The 26,726-nt window shown below is 44.4% G+C and overlaps 1 pseudogene; it reads right to left on the reverse strand.

Annotated features, from left to right (window-relative positions):
- Positions 1-5,282: 5,282 nt before the first annotated feature.
- LOC144103460 (acetylcholinesterase-1-like) lies at positions 5,283-26,162 on the reverse strand (annotated as a pseudogene).
- Positions 26,163-26,726: the final 564 nt, after the last annotated feature.

Here is a 26,726-nt window from a genome sequence, read left to right on the forward strand (position 1 = left end):
CCGGTCATCACCATATTCAATGAACGAATCAAATTTATATTTTTTTTAATGTGACAGCGCGGCTCACTTTCATCTCATCTAGTATGAGGGTTCCATAGCACTGACCCCTTCTCGTTGCATGAATGTGCCGCTGCTAGCAAGATTGAGCTCATTAAATCAAACTCACAAGGCATACACTTGATAACTTAGTTAAACTGTGAAGAGGTAGGTAGTGCCATTGGTGCCAAACTTCCGCAATTTTTTTTAGTGTGCGTAGTAGGGTTTGAAATTCGAAGTATACATGTTCCATCAACATTGCTAATAAAAGATGCGGCAGATGATCTCATAACTTCACACCCCGACGCCGCACAGCGTCTCAAAGCGATTTACAAAAATTTATGCTTGAAATTTTGTCTCCATGTTTTAAATTCGAATCAAAATGCTGTCAAGAAGAGGGAAGAAACCACTGTCTGAGATATTGTGCTGCGAGTTAAAATTCGTGAGACATTTTAGGTCCGTTTTATAAGGAGGACGCAATGGCGTTAATGGGTCCGTTGAGCGGCATGGTGTCCTCTTTGAGCAGCACTTCCCAGGTACGATCATTGTTCTTTTTTGTTTGTCTTTATTTTGAGTTTGTATTGTTATCAGTTTCTTTCCTTTTTATTTTTATACGAGATGGCACGCAACGCCTCCCTTTAACCTGGTCGAACGAACGTCCCTCAGTGGTAGATGGGTAGCATCCGTTACGTTTTTTAAACATGGTATTATTACAGTGAAGCAATGCTCTACGTACTATCGCGATCATGAGTTTACGGTAATTAAGTGTGCAGAAAAAATATTTTTCGGCGCACTCACGTACTCTCTTCGCCCGACATTATTCCAGGTATAAGGGGTCAGGGATCCTGTATCCTCTGGGAACAATACCACAAGAATCTGTTACGACTTGGAGCTGCAATCAAGTTTGTTGAGAGAGCACCCGTCCCGTAAAATTTTAATCACGATAGCGCATGAACTATATACAAGCTATGAACAAAACAATCGCAAATGAACACAATGCATTATAAGACACACCTGAACTACCCCGGCTCACTTCTCAGGAGGCAGCGGTTCGAGTCTCACTAAGACCGTTTTTTTTCTTTTCGGCGCATAGTTTTTTCTTTTTTCACAGGCAATATGTCATTGTGAGAAGAATGTCGTCTTTACCTCGTAAACCAATAAGGCACGGTCCAGTGAACTTATCACTGTTGTAGAATGTGATCGTTGTTAGGATTTAAATTACTCGCCTGAGGTCACCTGCAGACCCGCTCGATCAATGAAAATTTTCTCGACACACCGCCGATGAGCACTGCAGCACAGTGTTCCCAGCATAACGGGGTCCTTGACACTGTCGTCTTAATGAACAGGATAATTTTATTGTCTTTAGTGTAAATAATAATGGAGAACAGCCACACAAGAGGCACATTTTCCGAGTATTCTAACGTACATCCTGGCATGAAATGACGGAGCGCCGATGCTGCCATGCAACTACGTAAATGAGAAATGATAGAGGGTAACGAAGGCACGGTAGTGAAGACAAGTGTCTGGTGTTTAATCAACTTTTTACGTTGTGGGTATTGTCGCTGCACGGAGCCAACAACATTTTCGGAAACCGCGTTTCCTCCGCATATTGTCTAAAATTTGGTCTCACTTCTGGGTCAATTTGTCTATGCACTGAAAGTGAAAACAGGAGTTCCCGGGTTCGAACCCGACCGCGGCGGCTGCGTTTTTATAAAGGAAAAACGCTAAGGCGCCCGCGTGCTCTGTGATGTCATTGCACGTTAAAGATCCCCAGGTGGTCGAAATTATTCCGGAGCCCTCCACTACGGCACCTATTCTTCCTTTCTTTCACTCCCTCTTTTATCCCTTCCCTTACGGCGCGGTTCAGGTGTCCGAATATATATGAGACAGTTACTGCGCCATTTCCTTTCCCCCCAAAACCTATTATTATTATTATTAACTGACACGCAGAAGCATAGTGCGTCAGCAGCGTCATGAGTAAGAAGACGGCAAGTAGGAAAGAAAAGAAAACTTTGCCAGGAAGCGCAGCTTCGCCTCTCTTAACAACATACCAACAATTGTGTTCCACAATGCTTATTTGCATTTAAGAGGATTTACGCACCATTGCGCTTCGTGAACACGTATAACAATCTTCAACTTTCATAACTTGAGAACATGTAGAAATATTTGTATACAGAGCTCCTGCAATTAACGCGGAAAATCAATGCCAATGTAAACCTTTTTGCTTGTTATCCACGTTGTTCTCACATAATTCTTTCTAGCTTCCAGATGGTTTCTATCAGTGACACTTTGATTACACTTGTGCATGTTGTAGTTCCTGGGGAATGACAGAGAACGCCGGCTAGTCGAGGAAACTGGTGACATGTATGCGCGGGTAATCCACCCGCAGTCCCGCTCAGGATGTTGACTGGTGTAGGTTTCACGGTACTCTAGTAACAGGGAAGGCGACACGAGCCAAAGAGCCAACGTGTTTGCGTGAGATTGTCTTTGCTCCGAAGTGTTCAAATATCCCCACAGGAGTTTGAAAGAAGCAGGCGCTTTTCACATGCGCGTATGCGGGCCACGTAGGCCCTCGATGCTTGATAGTTGAGAATCATGAACAGAGTGCCAGGAAGCAGAACGATGGTGTTATTATCTGTGGAGCTCGGTCAACTATCTGCACAAGAATAAGTGATGAAATATAGGAGTTTTCAGGATATTGGAATATCAGTGTATGAAAGGTTTACGTTCATTTTATACCACGAGAAACAGATGACGCCAGATGTAGGTCAAATAGGCATTTTATCGCACAAAGCTTTATTGATATTGTCACATGGTGATGACTCCACCGAAGATATCAGATGAGCAGGCAGAAGAGTCAGTCAAACGAATTTAGTATTGGGCTGACAATTTTCCAAACTTTCAAGATCTTCCTCCCATTGGCTGCAGCTTGCGCGGCACCCCTGCGAACTAACCCGAGCTTACGCGAGTAAGTCGATTAAGCTCCGATTAGTTCGGAGCACAAGACAAGAATCTCGCTCAGGTTTGGTACGTCCGGAATAGTGTTTTTGCATTAAAATAAACCTAATGGCGTCACGATACGTCATGCGGCCGCCCTCCGGAAGCACATCCCTCTTGGCACTGTTTAGTTTAGTCTTTCTTGGAGCACACCAAAGTAGGTCCACTTTAGGGCCATGACTTTTCAATGGCGAATAAACTACACTTTGGGCTGTCGCGCGAGGTTGACCTTCTACGCTCGCTTATAAGCTTTCTGCCTTGCGAGGTAATTGGGAGTCTTTTCCTAAGCAGCCCACTCCAGAGCTAGTTTGACGGGGCGTGAGTTAGTGTTTTTTTCTATCAGCAGACGAAACTTTGAAAGTTGCATACTCATCTCGAGGAGAGTACAGGACTTGACTTGAAATATGATGATTCTGCATGTCGACAGGCGAGGCGCAAGGATGGTCCACTACAAAATAGTGATCTCTGTCTTGAGGGCAGGTCACTACTCAACGTCGGGTTTAATTGGCAAGAGTTCATCTAAATAGACTTCTGACCCAGGTGGTGAATGGCGCACATCGATAATGCAGCGGTACACAGGACGAAAATGGGGAAAACACACAGCTTCTTAGCTGCGAATACCGGTGAACACAAAGTTCGCTTTCACGTCACATAAGTACACTCCAAAGCAGAAGATTGGACAGCCGTCGCCGTAGCTCAATAGATAGAGACCCGGACAAGAAATTAGGAGGTCGTGGGTTGGGATCCCATTGGCGGCATGTGCTAGTTTTTGTTCTGGTTTTTTAAGTCTTCTATTGATAAACCTACAGAAATAAAAAATAATAGACATCCCCTATAACCCTTGGTTTCGGTGAATGTTAGCCGTCGTCAGTTATGCCACAACGAGGACCTCTTTTCGTTACCTTTTCTGCTGAATAGCTTCAGAAAATGTAAATACCTTTTACTAGAAACATTCTTTGTATTTTTTCCCGCTATTTTGGCTTCTCACACGTGAAAACGTTTATTTTCTGCATTAAATGTGTTACAAATTTATTAATAAATAAATGTATTCAATTTTCTTATTAGATTCATTATCAGATAAAAAAGGCTTTTCTTCTCTTTCTATTACAGCATTCAGTGCATGGTTCGCCAGCTGCGTTTTTCCCACCGAAATTCCCACCGTTTTTCCCACCCTGATCTGGAGTTCTCGGGTTAGAACCCGACCGCGGCGGCTGCGTTTTTATGGAGGAAAAACGCTAAGGTGCCCGTGCGCTGTGCGATGTCAGTGCAAGTTAAAAATCCGCAGGTGGTCGAAATTATTCCGGAGCCCTCCACTACGGCATCTCTTCCTTCCATTCTGCTTTCACTCCCTCCTTTATCCCTTCCCTTACGGCGCGGTTCAGGTGTCCGACGATATACGAGACAGATACAGCGCCATTTCCTTTCCCCCAAAACCAATTATTATTATTATTTGAGGACAGGCGCGGCGCTGAGCAGCGGCGGAACACCTGTGGCTCGGTGCTACTTGTGGTGCATGCGCAGTAGTGACTAGGGAGCGAGAGAGAGAAACATGCGCGGCGAGGCGCGCGTTGTGTTGTCATGTGCCTCCTCGGAGCACCGCCAATACGAAATCGAAAGTTCGCGGCCTTCGAACCCAACCGCGGCGGCTGCGTTTTTATGGAGGAAAAACGCTAAGGCGCCCGAGTTCTGTGCGATGTCAGTGCACGTTAAAGATCCCCAGGTGGTCGAAATTATTCCGGAGCCCTCCACTACGGCACTTATTCTTCCTTTCTTTCACTCCCTCCTTTATCCCTTCCCTTACGGCGCGGTTCAGGTGTCCAAAGATATATGAGACAGATACTGCGCCATTTACTTTCCCAAAAACCAATTATTATTATTATTATTAAGTTCGCGGCCAGGAAAGCTTTCGCTTTAAAACGGCATAAACACAGACACTCGTGTTCGCGTCTTTTCATGTTACCGTTGTTCTATCCATTAAGCAGAATAAAATAAACAATTTGTTATACTATCCTCACTGGGCATTTTTTAAGCCTCACTGAGAGTGATCCATCCAGACATTGAATTCACATTTGCCTCCAGAGGAACGCGCACAGAGGGAGTTTTGTTTGTGGGCAGCAGAAAAAAGCTTTTCGCTCTCATTCTTAGGGTAGTCGTATAAAAATATTTGAGGTTTAACATATAAAGGATACCTCTAAAATATTCTTCGTGGTATCTACCCTCTTAAAGGCGTTTTTAACTGTTCAACCCATTCAATATAGCCCGAGATCTTTCAAAAGCTTGCAGCGTGTTCCAAGTTCAAAAGTTGAAGTATTCGAAACCATGCTTGTGATCTTCAGCAGGGACATGGAATCCGCAGTAAGCTTTGGCCACTCAGTTCCATCAGGTCCAGTGGGTGCTCTGAAAATTGCATATAATATCGTTTTTAATACAAGCTACAAAAATCATATGGGGGATGGAAGATGGAATAAACGGGAAAAGTTATTGTACAGCCTTTGTCAGAAGTTAAGAGCCCAGAAGCTTTTCTTCAAAGCCCTGTAGTGGGGCGCCTGTAGCACCCCACGACACTTTTCGTACTGCCCAGCCTTGTTGGCTAGGAAATACGAAAAATGATCTCTTACCTTCACGAGACCTTAACTGCTATAGCGGCATTACAAGCCACAAGGTGAGGCTCAGAAGGCAACCACTTGAGCTCTAAACTTCTGACCAAGTGTCTGAAACGCTCTATTGCTACCACGGATGCAGGCTGGATTTGTCACAGCTGTAGTAAAAGAGGCGTCACCAAGAGATGAGAAGTTGTGCACCAAAGCTTGAGCATACGCAGAATGCTAAGAAGCTTAGGACTCGATGCCACTCTTGCGAATGAGTAGAATGCAGACAGGCACTTAACGCGTTTTAGATCGGCCAATAAGAGCACGTTCACTTCATGTGTGTCAGTGAGCGCGCGTCTGTTTTTCCCTAAGATACATCGCTCAAATATTGCTCGTCGCTTAATTGCAGTTTTTAGAAGTCTCTAAGGTGTCTCAACGTGACGTGAACCAAGATCGGCTGCCAGAGTACGCAATTTATGTTGTATTGATGAGTTAAGGGGCTTTGGTCTCCTCATATCACAGTGCTGCGGTCGTATTCCATAGGCTGCCCATTTTCTGCAGTCTAATGAACGCCAATATCAAGGGCCGGCCGCCTGCTGTTGACAGAGCTCTTCAACATAGCCAGTGGTGAGATCCGCTCTCCAACCACCGAATGGTGGCGTCGTTTTACAAGGACACTTGTAATCCACGGGCCTATCTGAGCGACCAAGGACAAATGACCAAATTGACGCTAAATTCACAGCGCAAAAAGTACAACATATAGAAAGCGACCCCTGGTGTCAACATGAACCTCGGTTCCAATTCCAATGCCGAGACACAGCCGTATACACCGGGCAAGAAAAATGGTTGCTCTCACTGAACACTGTGCCAGAAACCAGATTGACATTGGCTGTCCTAATATTTTAAAACTTTGCCAATATAAGTGACTGTATACTAGTGACGGAATTCCACTACTAAAAATTAAGCGTTTAAAAATTTCTCGTTTGGCAAGCAGATTTCAGAAAGCGACAATAGTGCCAATCACAGGTGGTCTGTTTCTTAGCGTCTCGGGAGGAACCAATTAGCGATAACACAGACTGTCTCACGGACCACTAACACCTGGCAGGAAGAACACTACGTGTTTCTTTCGAAAGTACCGTGGAGCCTACACTAATAACACAACAGAGAGCTCTAATTAATACTTAAGTCAAAAAACCATTTTTACAGGCAATGGAAATTAAAATGTATTCTATCTATAACGAAAAACAAGTTTAGTTAGCTAAAGAATACAGTACACGGAAAAGTTTTTTCAGTTTCACAGCTTAAGTAAAACAGGACAAGATCTTCAAACCCTAAGTGAACTTGAGAAAACAATATAGAGGAGAAAACAAGTCACTCAGAGTTCAATCGTCACAAAATCATGTTATTAAATGATGGCAACGGCTGCTAGAGCACATCGCTGCAGCAATATGGCGTTTTCTCAAATTGGGCACTAAGAATATTGCACTTATATCTGTATTGCATATTTCGGCTGGTCGTTGGGCTCGAAGAAGCCTAATTTATCTGCGTTATTCTTTTCGACCGTGCTCACGTTATTAGATATTTTTGTACATATGCGTATCTCGCTTATTTCGTAAAGATATTTTAAAGCGCTACCCTACAACAACCTATAGGTCTGTAGTTAATATGAAAGATTCTAAAACACCCCTCACCTGCCTTTCGCAAAGTTGCTCCATATACTTATGATGTCCCTGCTGAATGGAATGTCTTCCATGCATCCGCCATGGCGGTCAAAGGCTCTTCCAAATATCAAAGGTACATCATCTCAATGGGTCATGCCAAACGAGGGCTTCCTTCTATTGCAACGCGACACATGGTTCATCTAGTACACGTGCACGCTGCGTTCAGACTTAGCTTCTGTGTTGGCACTGGCTATTTTTTTAGCGCTTTCAAAAGTCTCGAAAACTACAACGATGTCTCCATGAGCATCAACCAGAGCTTGCCTCAGTTTGCTGTAGTCGAAATCTGTTATTTCCGCCATATAGAGCTGATGAATCAGAATTAACTGCGGAAGCGGGACGCCTTTCCACAATGTTCCTAAAAAGTGAATCATTTCTGCTTTGTTGATATTTCTTGATGGCAGGACTTGGGAAAATGTATCTCTGAAAGCGTCGTAGACCATGATGCTACCTTCATTGGCAACATTTCCAATCATTACGTCTTTGTCAGAAGGAAACAAAGCGGTTCTCGGGTCAACAGGCAAAAAATGGTCTCCAAATATAGGTTTGAAGTTTCCACTGCCGGCGTCTGTAAATGTTTGTTCCACTGTCGCGATCAAAGTAGCGTTTAAGTTGCGTAGGCAGCTTATAGCGTCGTCTTTTACTTCACCGCGTTCATCGTCTTTATAGCACCCAAGAACCCGAGCAAATTCTCGCGTGCTGTTGAGCACTACACTTTTATCTTGGACACGGCCTTTGTTAATTATACCGGCGCTTTGAACGATAGCTCTGCGAAACAAATCCTTGCTTCCCGGGGACAAGAGGTGATACCCAGTGGAATAGCCGCCGGCGCTGAATCCATATAATGTGACTTCTCCTGGGTCACCGCCAAAGCCTATAATGTTTTCTTGGATTCATTTCAGGGCTAACACTTGGTCGTGAAGTCCTTGATTTCCGGGAGCTTCTTGGGTGCCGCTGTACAGAAAGCCGAACGACTGAAGTCTAATGTAAGTGTGGAAGTAGAGAGAGGGTAGGGAGAAGCAGAAGGGAAATAATTAGCTTTCGTGCGTGGACAACTCAATTTTCCAGTCAAGTGCAAGCGTTTTCGTAGATAACTGCGTTTGTGTAGACGAAAGGCAGTGGCTGCTCTCCGGGTGTACAAAACACAAGTCAACGAGTAAGTGCTATCAGGAGGATGTTTCACTTCAATGCACCTTTTTTGCAGCAGCAAAGTATAAGCGGCTGCTATAAGTCGAGACAGCTTTGTCAGAATATGTAAACAATTTGGAAAAAAACTTCGCCCAACCCACAGGATTTTTCGTCTTCTACCACAAAGGAGCGTGTTCACAGCTCCTAAGATTGGTGCCTGTTTTAAACTATAGCAAGTACCCGGAAAAACATGTTTGTTGCGCTGGTTTAGAAGTTAATGCGATTTACAAACAAAAATTTCTAATAATTACTCGATAATGCACAAATTAACTAAAGTCAGAACTTTTATAATTCACTTGTCATCTTATATGCAGGCATTCACTTGTTACTTTTCTATAAAGTAAAGATCATTGTTTACTAAATGGAAGGTTTAAATATTTTTATGATATCCATAAAATGGGCCTCTTGTTTGACACGTTCCAGACGAAGCAAGCACTATAGGGCGGTTTTAACAAAATATTTTGTTTATGCAATGTCAGCGCCAAAGTTCCAACCAAACCAAAGGAAAGCGGTGTTAATGTCGTTCAGGCATTTAAAGTCTCGAAGCAATACTTCGAAGATTACGTCCCACAATTTGAAAATACTGCTCGCCTATTCGAACAGAGGTTTTTCAAGGAGTGGAGTGCTGTCATAACTGGCCGAGGGTTCCTTTCAAGGTTATGTGGTTTCCTAGAGGTCTCTATTGTAACATACGACTGCTAATTTAGGCTAATAGCTGTAATAAAAAAAATACCAGAAATACATGACGTATGCGAAAACAGCGTCTTCCTGTGAACAATACCAGGGGATATTTCACAAATGTTTACCTCTTTGGAAGAAATATAAATGCAAGCAGACGGAAAGGAAAGGCAAACATTCGCAGTGAAACGAAAAAAACAGCGTTCAAGATTTTAATTCACATTGCATAGACCACTTTTCACATGTCGGCTTAAAGTGCACCTCATTGTTACTCTACTCCTGGATATCGATATCTCGCTACGAGCGCGAAGTATATCACTTGAAAATGTTCGAGTTTGAATACAGTCCGGCAGCACGTAAAAATAGAGCCCGCTGAACAGCAATCTTCAGAATGTTTTTACACATCGTTCCGCCTTAGCTGCTTTTGCGCATAAAAGTCAATGTGACATTGTTCTACAAGCATTGTCTAACAGAAAATGAACAAAAAGCGGCGCACAATAAGAGCGACCTTTAGTGGTCGGCTGTTAGTGGGCTTGCAGACCTTTTCTGCTTGCATTATTCAACGGCTGAAGCTTGACTCTCAGCCTCATATTATATGCTTGAGAACTATTCGCGAGTTATACAACTATGGTGTATTATCGTATGAGAAAATCAAATGCGTAGTGCTATAGAAGGGAGATTCTTTGGAACTACTTCTAGCATTCCTGTCAAAAATGCTGAGATTTGGGCGCAATTTATCTTCTCGCAAGGGATTTCAAACCATTATTAAGTTGCACGAATTTTTCAGCATGCGCACAAATAAACGAAGTCTACGTCTTCACATAGATCTTCATAGTCGCACGTAGCTACCTTCCGTCAGCACTTCATATGTTAGCTCGGTAGGAACAATCCATTTTCATTTTCATTCTTCTGTGGATGACCTTAGCCTAACCCGAAATAACTACACTAAAGGCGTTGTTTCATTGTTTAATTCAAACACTCGTAAACACAATTTAGGTAAGGTAAGGGCATTTATTCTATGCAAAACTGCTTCCCCGTAGTGTTCGTTTGTGCTGCGGCTGTGTGCTTAGTACTCTGAATGATAATGTGACAGGAATAAAAACCTCATCAAGAAAAAAACCCTGTGTTGCGGTCATCATTAACTTTATTGATTAGTCGAGCTGACGCTCTCGTCGGTTATAAAATTCACTGAGTGTTTGTGACTGTTTTTACGTGATATGCTCCCATGACGTGAGAATAGCCAAGCTGTCACCACCCTCCGCCGCCTCTCTTCTTTCAATTTATGCAGCCGAGAAAAAAACGGTGTTTAGTCTGCCATAACAGTCTCTGATTGGCCGATACATTTTTGGCGTCATCAAGTCATTTGACGTGGCACCGGTCACGCCTGCCCGCTCCCCCACCACCTCTCTACACCTTCAACGCCGCAAGCAGAAGCCTCAAATTGCAAAATAGTTGGCGTTGTGGTTTATCATTAAATTCACGTATTCGTCGAACCGGCGTAGTGTTCTGTCATAAAATTAGGTGACTGGTTTAGAGAATTACGAATTCTTCAGGTGAGCTGTAGTTTCACCTGCAGCCCGCCAACTGGAAACTTCCACACCCTACTCCCACGCCGCCCGCTGTCTCTATACAGCCCCGTGCATCATCGGAAACAGAAGCCTTATAGCGTAATAAAATCCAATGTTTCGATAGGCCATAAAATTCACTCATTTCAATGAGATCGCATTCTTAGCACGTAAATTAAATAAGCGTGCTTGTAGTTTTAAATCCAGAGTGTTAGGCACGCATATCGCAAAATACCTGACGTTGTCGGCAGCGTCCGTGTCGGCTAATTGCTCGTAAAATCACAAAATATTCCCAGAGGAGTAACCTGGGGCTACCGAGGTCACGGATCTTGTGACATAATCATAGCCTGCCCTTCGCATTATGAGGAAAGTGGCCAACGTTGCAGGTGGACGTTAATATGACTGGTCGCGGAAGTTTGCTCGAGATGAGCAACTTGGGCCTAACAAGCCCAACCGGTGGCAGAACCTGCCGTCGCAGGGCAGTGGTCCATCTCTTAATTGCTGCACCACCGCGCCATGAGTAGTACTTCAAGGCATAATAAATACTATGTTAAAATTGCAAATTCCGCAAAAAACGGCATTAACCCATGAAAGCTTTCGCGTAAGACCCCTAAAGCGGTGATTAAGCGTCCCCTCCAGATATCTTTTATAATTTTGAATCCTGCAGACTGTTTGAAACCAATATACTCTACCTGTAAGCAATGGTAACTACGACCACTTCTCCCAAAGCTGCCAAGTTGCTGCCGTCATCCAGCCTCATGGCTGCAGAACCGGTTTCAAAGGAACCTCCGTGTAACCAAGCCATAACAGGGAGCCGTGCCGAAGCTTTCAACGTTGGCGTCCATATGTTAAGGTAAAGACAATCCTCGCTTTTGGGTTGATCTGTAGCAGAGCGCAATAAAAAGACCGCAGCAAACACACCATTAAATTTTACGATATCAAATTCGCCTTCAGTAGATAACCTAAGACGTAGAAATAAATAACATCGGCCCATTGTTCAACTGTACCACCTGCCCCTCCATGCAGTTGCGGAACTGAGCTGCAAAACCTAATTTCTTCCGAGTATAATTTCGAACGCCCTTAATAGAAATTCTCAGCAGCCGAGACTACAAAATGTAGATATGTAAACGAATTTACGATTGGTTTCAATAACTTCGCAGTGTATACCATCACTACAGTTTTTGCAGTTGAAGTGTGTATACTGCAAACTTGCGTAGCTTTGCCTTTGACTACTATCCAGAATGAAGACGCACCTGCCCAAAAGAAAGACTCCTGGCCATAAATTAGAGTAAAGCAATTGGCAAAACACCTCAGAGAGATGAGCAGATTCCCTTAATAGCTGTTTTTTTAGCAGCCATCGAATAGCGCACTTCAAACTAATTGGTGAGATTCATAGAACTAGATTGGCGTATGAGTTAGAAGGAGGGTTGGGTCAATGACAATTACGGCAGTCCAGAATTCGGACATTGTGAACATTTTACTCGGTTGGTATGGTGCCATTGCTCTTTTCACCATAAAGGTTTTTATGCTGTGGCCCATGTCGGCAAGCTAAAATGAATGTTGGTTTTCACGCTCTTTTTATCCACAAGTAATCCTCGTACCTTGCAAAAACGCTCTTTGATTTTTTATAGTATGCAGGCATCGGGCTTGCAATTTTCTTCCTTATCCAGGCCAGTCAAAACAAACCATCATTATATCTCATTACTCTGCAGACCGGGAAAAAATAGTTATATCGTCGACTGGTTTTTCGCTGAAAGTGATGAAGATGTCTGTTCCGCGCTTGCTTGGTCGAAGGAAACTGCGAGTTTGCCTTCTCCACTATCACTGACCGCTTCTGAAGAATTTGCCGCTCAAGAAAATTATAGCGTTTCATTATCCCAGTCGACCTCCAAAACTTAGCTAGGATCCTGCTGAGGACTACAAGTAATCTCCCTTTCCTTTTCTTGCGCTAGCACTGAGTTTCTCACTAGAGAGAAAATAGTTATGTGTCCTAGTAAAGCCTGGTGGTGCCCTGGTGAACAAGGAAAGCCGCATTGGCGACAGCTCCAGCCATGTAAAGGGCGAAACTCGTGCAAGCTAGCAGCTCCCAGGTGGGTAGGAGGTTAACAGGTTTCGCGGCAGCTGCAGCCAAGCGCGACGGCTGAAACCACGTAACGCCATCTCCCGCTTATATTCTGTTTTTACACCGTCGTATGTAACCTGTGCGCAAGGTAATCAATAATCTATTGCGCACGTGCTTCGTATATGGTGCTATCAAATAAATCGAGGGGTAAACATTTTAACACATTTCAACTGTACATCGGGGGCCAAATTACATAACTCTCTCAATCTAAAGACAGTCTCAAAGTAATGCTCCTATTGGCTGACCTTGACCACTGTCAGGGCGTAGTCAGGGCTGACAAAAAGAGCAGATCTTTCAGACAATTTCCGGCAGTCACCAGATTAATAACTTCATACAATTTTGCTCCAGGCCGCGCTTACTAGATAATTGGCCCCGTGACTCTTATCGGCGAAGTACCTTCAAGGCGACATATGTTTTAAATTCTCAACCTTTTGCTTAGGGAGGTAGAGAACACGCGACATCTCACGCAGTATCAAGGGCCTGCTAATCCTCTTCGGCTGCCTTATTGCAGTACCGAAGCTGCAGTCTTGGTGAAAAGGTTTAATTCCAAAGGTTTTTTTCATTAAGCCGCTTAACAACAGCTATTATGGCACTATTAAAGGCCGAATGACTTTGTAATGCTAAAGAAGGTTTCTTTTTTCCTAGAGAAGTTTCCTGCCTGACTTATGTTTTGAATGATCTGCTACACGAAGCATTCTGGGAAAATTCATTGCGCGGAATCTGCACGTTGCGGCCTTACGACTTTTGACCCAAGATGTACCTGTTGACATCATGGAATTCACCCCAGAAAGTTGTCTTTTCTCCTGCTCCTCCAGGAGCTATGGCAGGCTGCTTAAAAAAATAACTGAATTGGAACTTTGGCACTCCTACCTTTATTTTCACGAAATAGTGTTTTCCTTTTTATGTGACGGATTCAAGAACCAATTTCTTTTGGCATCTACCTGCTTGAATATTTATCATAATCTCTCGTCCAAATTCGACGAGGCAGACAACTCAATTTATTCTCAAGTAATCCCATAATCTTCAGAGGAAGGTTTTTGGATTTTAGATGCTATACGGGCACCTGAATGGCATTTTGTTTTGCTCTGAGGTGAGTTCATGAAGCAGATGATTAATTTTAGTCCATTATACTGTAGCCAGCAAGAAACCACCTCTATAGCAAAAATCCTTTCTCCTGAACTCTTCGCGCTTGTTAGGCTTTGCGAAACAGTACAACGTGTGCGTTGTAAAACGATACCAATGAATTTCTCTGTTTGCCTCCACGCTTCCACGAGAGACGAAAATTTACGCACACTTGGTCACATAATCTCTTCTAGCTCAAGACTGTGGCCTCACAATGTCTGCAGTGCCATACAGCACACAGCTGGACAATACAGATGGAAAAATCCAGTATAACGATGGCAAGAACTTTTGATACGCACTACAATATTTATAACCTCTTCTTCACGAGCCCGCTTTGCAGTAGTATAGCTGCAAGCTGCAATTATAATGGCAATGACAAGCATCACTTCCTCGGCATCGTGACAGAACTATTAGAGTTCTGTACTGCACGTAGGCAAAATTGTTCGACCTTTTTCAAAGATCTTCAATCTAAAGACCAAAAAAAGTATAGTTCTACAAGCGTCTGAGACATAGGCAACGAAAAGGATAGTACTTTAGGTGACAATTTCTCGCGACAAGACTCAGTTTTTTTTAATTTACACATTCTATAAATGACTGCAGAAAACGTATTATATATATCGCGCCAGAAATTCAAACCATTTATGTGAAGTCCTTCGGGACCACATACTCGACTTCGAGATGTCAGGGAATTGCCCATTGTTTCGCTCGGTACTTGCATAAAAGCCAGGATAAAATATACTGCAGCTGCTCTGCTGACATCCGGGGCACGTGTACTGCTGCCCATCTGCGAGAAATTATGTATTTTTATATATTATAATTTTTATTCATTTAAAATAAAACCTGTATGCAAGTGCTAGAATAAAGTTTAAATTCCACTATAGCGAGCCATGGAAAGAAAAATGATAGGTGTAACGTTAAGAGATCGGAAGCGGGCAGAGTGGGTGAGGGAACAAACACGGGTTAATGACATCCTAGTCGAAATCAAGAGAAAGAAATGGGCTTGGGCAGGGCATGTAATGCGAAGGCAAGATAACCGCTGGTCTTTAAGGGTAACGGAGTGGGTTCCAAGAGAAAGTAAGCGTAGCAGGGGGCGGCAGAAGGTTAGATGGGCGGATGAGATTAAGAAGTTTGCAGGCAAAGGGTGGATGCAGCTGGCAAAGGATAGGGTTAATTGGAGAGACATGGGAGAGGCCTTTGCCCTGCAGTGGGTGTAGTAGGGCTGATGATGATGATGATGATGATGATAGCGAGAAAAAGTCATGATATATTTGATATCTGTCCCATATGCCCAATCATTTTGAGAGATACGCCAAGGAAGGCTTCCAAACGGCCAAGCAAGCGCATATCTTATTATGTGGCGATGTTTCGTAATCTTCATTTGGTTTGAAACCGAAAACAAATTGAACAAGAGGCATGCAAGGACCGTAAGTCTCCCCACAATCGCTTTGGGGAGCTTACGGAGAGTTTTGACGGAAAGAGCACCCTGGGCCTGACAATCCTCTTTGGCGGCAGCACCTGCCATAGGATTACAATGGCGCGCTGCTTAACGGCAGCACCATAGCGCCTGTAGTGGTATCAGGACTCCCAGTGATCTATCATTGTAAAGTAGATAATGGCCAATTGCGCAGAAATTTGCATTAAACCACCAATGCTTTTGTGTCACAGACTGGAGGCGAAGCTTAAGCTTCCGCTCGAATTGCAGCGCATCGGCACTAAGGCCACCACTCGCCGATTTCGCCTGTCTTTGTCTGAAGCCTGCTTGACCTTGAAACTTGAGCATCGAAACGAAACCGGAGTGAAAATAATAATGCTAGCCTACCTAATTCGCATTTCACCTAATCACGTTAAATAGGCTGTCATTTTTTTAAAAAAGACGGTTACATCGTAACTCGCAGCTGAGTATGCATCCCGCTCCCAGTAAAATATCTTGCAAGCGGAGCCGACATTCTGTCCAACAACCTTTTCTCGTCATCAGCCAGGCCAAGAACCAATCAACCCTCCTCGACGGTAAAAGGATTCAGATAATGAATTTCAAGTACGTTTTTTTTCATCGTATTATTATGTTTACCCTCAAAGCGCAACTCTGCTTGATATGCGAAACGGCTGTGTGCACTGTAATGCCAGTATATGCTAATGAACCCTAGATGGCTAAAACTAATTCAATGCCCTCCAATGTGAGCCTCTTACACTCCGTTTTTTTTTGGGGGGGGGGGGCACTGATTTTCAGAAACGAAAATGAAAAGGCGGCCCAACAGGAAAGGAAAAAAAATGCGCATAAGTTAGGCAATGGTGTGTAAGGTTCTTTGAATAAAGTGCAAAGGAAGTGTATTTGTTCGGTTTATGTAGTTTAACGTCCCAAAGCCACTCAGACTATGAGGGACGCTGCAGCAGAGGGCTGTAGATAATTTCGACCACCCGGAGTTCTTTTAACGTGTGCTGATAGCGGACAGTGCGTGGGCCTCAACCATTTTGCCCCAACCGAAATGCGACCACTGAGGCCGGGTTCGAAATCACGTCTTTCGGTTGAACAGCACAACACCATAACCACTGAGCCACCGCGGCGGCTACACGAAAGTGGATGATATAATGTGGTGCTTGAGCTGGACGTGAAGAGGTGCGACATCATGGCAATGCGCACAGAGCTTTTGCACGTGGCGATTAGATGACACACGTTGAGATGCCCTATCGTGAAGTCCCTCCTCCAGCGCTCAAAGCGTTCAAGTTGCTGTTGCACATATTTAGGCTCGAACCACAGACAGCCCCATAAAGAGCTTGAGTGCCCGAACAGACTGCCGCCAGGCAGCGCAGGTAATCGGCCCAATATTGCAAATGTATTGGCCAGTGCTTTCTGCCCTTCCCGGCCGACTCGGCAGCGCACTTGGAGGGTCTGGGCAGAGCTAAATCTTCCAGTAAAAGCTTCCGTAGCCGCTTTAGATGTTCACGTGAAGCGCAGGCTTCACCTGGCGGCGGCGATGCTCGATATGGGCGCTACGCCGATCAGTATTAAGCTGGATGCCTCGATGCTGAGCGCGCGAGGACCGACAGTCACCGCTGCTGTTTCAACTTTTTCCTCTGGCTGCAGCTGCTGCAGCTTCAACTCTGTGATGGCCATCTTCGAGAAACTATACCCCATATGAGTGCGCCTCGCTAATCCTAGGCTGATTTCGTGTGGAATGGTGGACCGCGTCCGCCGTAGTGGAAACCCGTAGCGATAATGCAGTAATAGTGGTGGAGCTATGAGTGGTTCCTTTCTGGAATGACTCCTGCAAAAGAGCTTTCGCTCTAAAAAGCCTGGAGCATCACGCCCTGTTTCTAGCACAGCTCTGCTGCAGTTCAGACGCCTCTTCCTCCGCTCTCAAATAAGAGCTTTTAAAGTTATAAAACATTTTAGCTGTTGATAAAGGCGCCTCTGATTGCAATGAATAACTGCACTGAATAAATGACCACTGTATCAGATTGTTGCAGTGATAGCACACGCACCGCTTTTTCACTTGCACTGCCTTAGTCCGGGGTACTGTCTTTAACAAGTATATAGTGCAGGTCATTAAAAACAGAAAAAAAATTTTACAGTTAATTTTTTCTCGAATATCAGCTCACTTCACATCCCGCGTCTTGGGCTTTTCTTTGTGTAAAATACCTCTCTTCATAGGAATAAAGTTGCTAATGAAATCAATTTTCTTTAAATTCTAACAGCACATGCGAGAAGATGACGCACTTGTGTCTTCCTGTTTCCTGAAAAACCGCATATGAGGGGTCTGTTGATGAAGGCAAAAAAAGCATTCTTTAAACTGAGTCTTGAGATGGCGAGGCGAGTGAGTTCAACATACAGACTGCATTCAGACCAAACAAAGGGTGTAAAATAAATAAGGGGATTAAAAATTCATTTGCGGATTCCTTTATTAGACCTAGCCATCTGAGCAGTAAAAGCGATTAGTGGTTGCGATATATTGTAACTCAGATTTTAGCCCTTAGGAATACCGTAAGCAATAAGCGTATTTGGATAGAAAACAGATGAGACCAATTAAAAAGAATACTATATAGACGATGCATCAAACGCTACAAGGGCTACTGTGATACTCACCGTATGGAACCCACAGTAAGTGTCTCGGTTGGAATACGGTGATCTGCATGCACGAAGGTGGCATCTGGGTTGCGTCGCGCCCATTGTTACCCCATGGCTTCACAGGAAGCGGCTTCTTGTAGCGCAAGTCTCCTATCGGTGGCTGGGCAAACGGGATTCCGGAGAAGATGTGGACATTGATGTCATCGGCGGCCGTAATTGTTGCGCCGCGTATCTTACCGGCAGCTACAGAAATCACGGGATCACTCTCAGCAGCGTGTTCAGCATTGCCCAGGATTTTTTGCAGGATTAAAGAAGGCAAGAAGAGTGAAGGCAGCGAGACACGAAACTAGGCCTGAAATTGCTGACATCGTTTAGAAAGAATATTGCGGTGGAACTGCTGAGGCGGAGTAAGAAGGCGAATCCAAATGTTTAAATGGGTTCAAAGCAGGAAAGACGGCACCTGCGTTAAGGGTGATTGACCAAGAAGAGTGATGTTTTACTATTGAGTTTGTTCTTTGCTCAGAATTTCCCGTTGAACTTTGTTCTGTCAAAAGCTTCATGCTTGTTTTAAAATTTACAGCGCTTTTTTTAACCACAACATGCCTGTAACAAAAGCTCCCACGCGCTCGTGACTGTGACCTTCACTGATCTGGCCTGCCAAAGAGGCCCCTGTTGTAAGCAGTCGAAAAATAAATCATATTGCTGTATTTCGTAAAGCACCAAAGGTTAAGAAAAAGGTGAACAGATGTTAAAACGAGTGAAATTTGAGTTACATATGCTCTGCAAAGAAGCTGAAAAGCTTTGTCCTGAAGACGATCAATGAATGGAGTTTACATATCTCTTACAAGCCTTCTTCTTTTTAGCTATTGTGCGGGATAAATCGAATCACGGTCTCCTCTAAACCGCTGCTGTTTATTCCGCTTAGCTGAGCTCAGTGCGCTTAGGGGCGGTGCAGCCTAATTAACGGCCGAAGTTCTCGCCCGGTTACCACCACCTACACCTCGTGAAGTAAGCCACCCGTTAGGCAGGTGAGCAGTGGCGCAGTGGCAAAAGGCAGGTGCTATGGCAGGTGTTGCCATCGGTGGCACTTGGGTTGCGACTCAGGTTGTTCTCCCCGAGCAGCCTCTCAAGATTAAATGGTCTGCAGCCTGACGCGGTGGCCAGGTTGCCCACCATCCGGTCGAAGCGTTAGCAGCCTGCCACCAAACCAGCTTCAAATAGACAGACAGACACAATGCTCCAATGCGAGGAATTGCCACTTTAAGGGCTAGCGCACTAAAACAATAGCGCGGTACCACAAAGTAGTACCTTTTCTCGTTTCCACTTTATATCTTGTGGTGCTGGTGTCTCTACGTAGTGGAAGTAATTTTCGGTAGCCGCGTTCTCCAGAATTCCAGCCCACAATTTGCTTACACTTCAGGCACGACTCGCTTAGGCACGTCAATTCAGACTTGCGCGGCAGGCGCACAAATATGGGCCGTCGACTGCGTCACGTGTAAAATACAGGTGTTAATGCAGTAGCAAAGAACCGAAAATGAAGAAAAAAAGATAAAAGTAACAACACTCGCAAAACAGTTACGTGACGAAAGGAGAAGAGAAAATTAGTCAGAGAGGAACTATAACAATTAAAGAAAAGGAAGAAGATGAGGAGCAAAAAATTGTGTGCATAAGTCTGCTTAGGTGCAGCAATGCGAAATAATTTCTCTTAGAGCGCGTCCGCAATCTGGCTTTTGAATTCTCGCCTACGCGCATGGATGGAAGGTTGGAAGGTAGGAGAGTCTCCTTTGAAACAGGGTGGTAGCATTTGCCACCGTTGTCGGCTTTCTTCTTTATATTTGTTTATCTGCGTTGTAAATTGTGTATAAAATTCGGCATTTTCTTTATATCGAGCATACGCGAGCGCCATCTGCTGGACCAGCGCCGTATATATTGAGAGGGTTTTCAGTGAGTGCCGCAACATGGCGCTAGGACTGAACCCCAAGTACGGAGGAAATTTTTGGAAAGGTACATCTGTTATATAGATGCTCATAATTGCTCGTGTACGCATTAGTACATATCTCAAAGATAATTTTTGGATACATTTGCGCCGTCACTAGACTTCATTATTTTTTATAGTTCGACCAGACACGCTTTGTCCACAACTTCCATCCACAGCGCCTTTCCACAGCGTCCGGTGACGCAAATCATTAGCCAAGAAATGCTTTCGATTCAAAATTGTAAATGATCAATGCAATTGATGGTGTACTTCATACTCTGCCATTAATACTCTCAAGACAGACCAACAGCTAATGGGATTCCGGTTTTCTAGCGGTTGGCGTGATCCAGCCCATCATTCAGCGTATGACAGGCCTACCGCCTCTTCAATGTCCCGATCTAATCCAGCGTAGCGCCTCTTCACTCTCCGCCCGCATCGACTCTGACTGGACCCGGTGGCCCTCTCGCCACCCGTCAAATCCCGCCCTGCCGTCCTTTTCTACCTCCGACTTTCTCCCTCCTCTCCGCTGAGAGTAAATGCAGATACTTCCTTTTCTTTTTTTGCCTCCTGCCAGCGGAAGTGACAAAGTCCCCGCCGCACACTTTATGCGATATTGGCGTTTTAAGGCCAACGCATTCCAGATATTTAGCAGGTACTCGCTGCACCGAAGCATCCTGATGTAAATATGTAGTGTGGAGGCAGCTTGAATGAGATTGACCACAAAAAAGAAGAATAGTTGGGTACGCTAACTCTATGCTGCACTAGTTGCTAATCTTAGAAGGGGAAATGTTAAGGGCGACTGGTTTTTATACTTAAAGCCTTTTTATTCGTCTTTTAATCGCTTACTTCAAAGGTAATGTCTATGCCTTACTAACCGTTACAAGGCATGCTATAAACACAAGAACCATTAGGAAAAAAAATCGCCTGCTTGGGACCTAGGTTCTCGCGTTTCCTCAGTTTTCCTCAGTAGAGTACAGAAGACTACAAATTTAGTGCGCACTGCAGTTCGCAAAACCTTGAATGAAAAACCTGAACAAAGAAAGCGAAGAAGTCACAGATGCTTATGGCATACCGTGGTAGGAGTTGTTAAATGCTCCAATAATACTTTGTCACCCGTGCACTAAACGCTTCAATAGCAATGCAACAGGGACATGCTATTCTTTTATCTTCATTGCCCCCTTGCTAACGATTTGAATAACTTAGAAAGGACTAAAGAAGAGAACAAAAAAATTTGCAGGTGGTTTAGATCTGGTTAACTCTGGTCGAAAGCAATAAGCTGCATCTCCCTGGCTACGTTTGTGGTCGAGCGACTGGCGTTTTCCATATATAGCTATACTGACACACACACAGTAGTATGCATTTGTTTTATTCGTTAAACATCTTGCTTTCTTAGAAACGACATTAAAGGCGCTTACACAAGATAGCATATATTTAATGTAGCCTCGATGATATTTACAATTATATTATTGCTCACTGTATGCGGAGATATTGAACCAAATCCGTTTCCAAACGCCGCGCAAACCCTGCAGGTTTTTTCAAAATGCCAAATTGAAAAAGAAAATGTTTTTTGGCGGGGAAAAGGAAATGGCGCAGAGTGAGACAGGCGTCATTTCTTTTTCTTAAAACCAACTTTCATTTTCTATCGCATAAGGCACAGTTCGGCTGTCCACCGAGATATATGAGACAGGCGTCATTTCCTTGTTTGACCTCTAGCTTCAATCAACGTCAAGCTCGCGGCCCCGCTGATGGCTCAAAAAGCTGGCCTAGTGAAGCTTTTCTTTTCAAAAAGGAAACTAGAAGCGTGCATTCGTCACCTTTTATAAGAATCCACTTCTTTTTTATGGTTTCACTATAAGTGCCAGCAATGCACACAAATTCTTTGATAGTTAATGCCAAACCGCTCTATGGAAGCACTAAATGACGAAGGTTTTATATAACACGAGGAGGCGAGACGACGAGTTTGTGAAAGAGGTATGCTGAAAAGGTTTGTAATAGATGAGGAGAAAGAGAAATACACTGCTGATCATACGATATCACGCGAGAAGTCTTCGTTAGCACTATATTGGATGCACATTTAGCATCACATTGACCACCTTCCAATTCGGCGACGCTTTTTTGTTCGGCTTTTGTGGGTGGCGGCTAGAGGATGGTGGGAATAGATGACTGTGCGGATGAAGGATGATAGTCCAGGGTGAAGGTGGATTATGTGCATGTGTACATACCGAAGGGTGTACCGAAGGGAACCTCCGTTCACACACCCACATACGTGCTCCCACACCCACACTTGCAGGCGTGCGAAGACAGACGCGTGTGCTCATGTACGCAAGAGCACACATACACGCACATTCTTGGCTTTTTCGCCGCGAGACCGCCACTCTGCTTAACTAACTAAAAATGCTTGAGACCACTTATCTGTTGCCCTGCTTAATTCCCGAACGTCCGTACATACACACTTTAGTCCTTAATGCAGCTGCAAAAATAAGGAATAATAGTGTGAATTCGTGTGCTTGAAAAGCCGAACTATTCAATAACCAGTAACATGAAGGCCATGCGTGTCATCATTATCATCAGCCTGACTACGCCCCTGCAGGGCCAAGGCCTCTCTGATGTCCCCCCTCCAATTAATCCTGTCATTTGCCAACGGTGGCCACTGTATGCCTGCAAACTTTTTAATCTCATCCGCCCATATAACTTACTGCCACCCCCTGCTTCGCCTGCCTTGTGTTGTATTAAACTCTGTTACCCTTAAGGACCAACGCTTATCTTTAACTCACATCACACGCCCTGCCCAAGCCCATTTCTCTCTGTTGATTTCGACTAGGGTGTCGTTAACCGGCGTTTGTTCCCTCAATTACTCTGCTCACTTCCGGTCCCTGATCGTTATGCCTATCATTTTTTTTACCATAGACCGGTGCCTTGTCCTTAACTTAAGCTCAACACATTTCGCTAGCCGCCGCATTTCTGCCCCGTAGGTGAGCACCAGTAAGATACGGTTGTAACTTTCCTCGTGAGGGATATTGATGAACTGCCATTCATGATCTGGGAGAACCTGCCTTATGCGCTTCACAACATTGTTATTTTTGTAGTTATTTCCCTCTCATCATCCGGATCAGCTGTCGCGACCTGCCCTAAGGAGACGTATCCTCTTACCACTTACAGCCCCTCGCTACCAATTGTGAACTGCTCTTCGCTTGCGAGACCATTGAATATTACTTTGGTGTTCTGCGTATTTATTTTCACACCCACCGTTCTGCTCTGCTAGTCTAACTGATTCATAGTGATTTGCAGTTCTTCTCCTGAGCGACTTAGAAAAATAATCTCGTCAGTGAATCGGAAATTACTTGGGTATTCTCCATTAACTCTTATCCCTAACTTTCCGCAATTTATGCCTCACTGCACCTCCGGTAACCAGGCGGTATATAGCATAGGCGACATCGTGTCTTTCTACATTAAAAACTTACTTATTTGTGTTTTATTGCTGAGTTCATGGTGGACTATAGCTGTTCTACAATAGTTATAGGTAGCTTCCAGTATGTCACGTAAGGCTTCTACAACGTGATTTTGCAATGCCTGCTTGACTCCTGATGTTTCCACTGAGTATAATGGTTTCTCGTAATAAATGAAAGCTGTATTTAGGGGTTACTTGTCTGCTAGTTTCGGTATAACCTTAGTGATAGCGTGATTGTGGTTTTATTCCAGCATCCTTTACGAAAGCCTGTCTGATTGTCAAGATATCGTGGGCGGCTGTGGTATTGGTTGGCGCCGAAGTTACAATTAATCGGGCCAACCTGCCCACCACTGCACTCTCCGAAAGTTCGGAGGGGGAAGAGCGACAAACTTCTCCACCTCGCGTGCGAAAGATTGTGATTCGACTGATGACCGGCGATAGGGGCTACGCCTGATTAGTCGTTGACTGGAGGCATGAGGCGCAGGCACGTTCCGTAGCGAATTAATTTAATTAGGCAAACAACAACCAAGTATTACAATATGCCCGACAAGGTAGCGCCGTACACTGACGTGACGCAAATAACACAAGCACCAATTGAGCACGTTAACTCAACTATTAACACAAAGAAAGAAACATCAGGGCGATTGCTATACAAAAAATGCTACGAGACGGAAATACAGTACAAAGGATTACATCGAGAAACACATAAAGCAAAAATACAGAAATAAAAGAGTTGAAGTGAGTGGTGAGAAACGATGGCTTAGCTGCGGAGTGGCAAGGTCCGGTCGCAGGGAGCGTCGGGCTGCGGTTGCTCATCGCGGGGCTGATGGGGGCTTGCGGATACGAGCGAACTTGAGCCTCGCGTCTTCGCGACCACTGTCGCCGCACTCTACGCTTCAGATCTCCGCCTAGGCTCCTTGCCGACCACTTCCCTGGCTGACCTCACTCACGACCGCACGCACCGAAATCTCCAGACCAACTGCCAGCGCGCGGCGTTCCCGTCGCCCCCTTCGCATGGCAAAGAATGAAAAAAAAAACACAGGAAAAAAAAAGACTCTTCATGAGCGACGCACAGAGGAATGCAGCTCCCAAAAAGGAAAAAGGAACACATGAAGGAATGTCGAAAGAATTCGGCACAATGCCTTAATCCCACGAGGAGTCATTGGTGCCCGCGAACAGTGCCGGGGTATTCAATCCGCTTCTGCTGTTCCCAACACGTGCAAGCGCTTGCCATCTGTATGGCAACAATGCTAGGAGGGGGGTGGGGGGGGGCAGTTTTGAGTGACCCCTCCAGCGCTATGGTGAGAATGCCGTTCCCCCGGGGTGAGGGGGAAAAAGTCGTCGACGCCGCTCCGCGACATGTTTCTGGGACACAAAGGTCAAAGCTGGAGAGGGCAGGCATGAACTTTGCGACACTGATCAACTGATCGATTTCATCCTAAGGTTCTCTTCATTCTATTAGCGATAAGCTAGCAAATACCTTGTAGGCAACGGAGAGTAAGCTTAGCGGTCTGTAATATTTCAAGTCCTTGGCATCTCCTTTCTTGTAAATAAGAAAAAGTTAGCGTTCCTCCAAGCTTCTTTTACGCTCGATTTCATAAGGCATTTTGTATACAGGACGGCTAGTTTTTCTAGCACAATCTTCCTTTTGTCCTTCAACAGATCTGCTGCTACCGAATGCTCACCAGCTGCTTTCCCCATTTGCATTGCTCCTAAGGCTTTCTTTACTTCCTATTTCGTTACTGGTGGTATGTTCCTTGTATTCGAGCTACTGGCTCTCTCATGAACTTCCCGATTGCATTGCTGCTGTATAGATTTGTGAAAAACAGTTAGGCTACTTGAACTATATTATTGATATTGCTAATGGCATTGCCCTTTTTGTCTCTTAATGCATTCGTGTCATTTTATCTATGCCTAGTTTCCTGTTCACCGCTTTTCGGCTTGATCCATTTTTTATTGCATACTAAATACTTTCTATACTGAACTCCCTAATGTCGACTACCTTGCGCTTACTTATATTCTTTCACTGCTCTGCCAGCTCTACTCTGTTCCTGGCAGAGTTCTAATCTCTCTGTAAGGTTAGGCGCGACTGCAAGCGCGTATTGCAAGAGTAATGTTCGCACGTCGCGGACGCACAGCTGATATGATCTCCCTAAAAATGCTTGTCACATTGCACGCAGATATCAACTGCTCCTGACTCAGCCGAGACAAATTCAGGGGTGGCCACAGTTGCTGGTAAAACACTGGGCAGAGACGTGTCAGCCCAGAACCATACCACATTGCTGACCACGCGCAGTAGCAGAGGCTGGTCTAAGCTGGGCAACTCTTATTGTAGCCTGATTCCTGTAATCATATATACGTCTACGGTGGTAGGTCTCCGCTTGCGAAATACTCTCTGATGTACACGCCATCACGATATTTCCTCGCCGAGACACATTCTGAAACGGTTTCAGCAGCCCCAAGGCCTGAAGTCGTTGGATGACAAGGTGCTGGACACAACCGAGACGCCGCTTCCAGAATGCGTATTAGCGCATTCTACGTATGAACACACATTTACTTGCGGTCTCATACGGCATTACAATATACTTTGCGACGTTTTGCGAGCAGGAAATTAGCCCTTCAGCACTGTGAAACCACTTACAGAAATTTGGACTTCAACCATGTTTGCTACAAGTATTAGAATCGAAACGACGACGAGAATGTGTCTGAGCAGCGCCTACTTTAATTAATTTTTTCCTTGCGGAAGGCAATGGACCTACTTTAGAATATATATATATATATATATATATATATATATATATATATATATATATATATATATATATATATATATATATATATATATATATATATATATATATATATAAGGTGCTGAGAACCAAATTTATAGGTTTATTAAGTGGGCTAACACAAGCTTAAAACACACCAAGGGTTTGCTGATGTTTTAACAGAGCACCAGTTTTCATTACAGTGCTACATGATTGTTCCAGGCCAGTGTTTATAGGGGTTGTGAAAAGGCTGTTGCATTGCTCAGTTCAACGCCGCAATGAGAGAAATCAACCTGGTACAAAAATGGCACATCCTTTTCCATGGATGTCCATGAATGTCCATGGATCCATGGATGTCTAGTGGCCGCAATCCGGGCGCAGCAAAGAAAGACCGGAACGCACAAGCGAGCCCAGAAACACATTTCATTCGAGTGGAGTTTCCAAAAAGTTCATTGGTC

Source organism: Amblyomma americanum, chromosome 9, assembly GCF_052857255.1.
Source record: "Amblyomma americanum isolate KBUSLIRL-KWMA chromosome 9, ASM5285725v1, whole genome shotgun sequence".
NCBI lineage: Eukaryota > Metazoa > Arthropoda > Arachnida > Ixodida > Ixodidae > Amblyomma > Amblyomma americanum.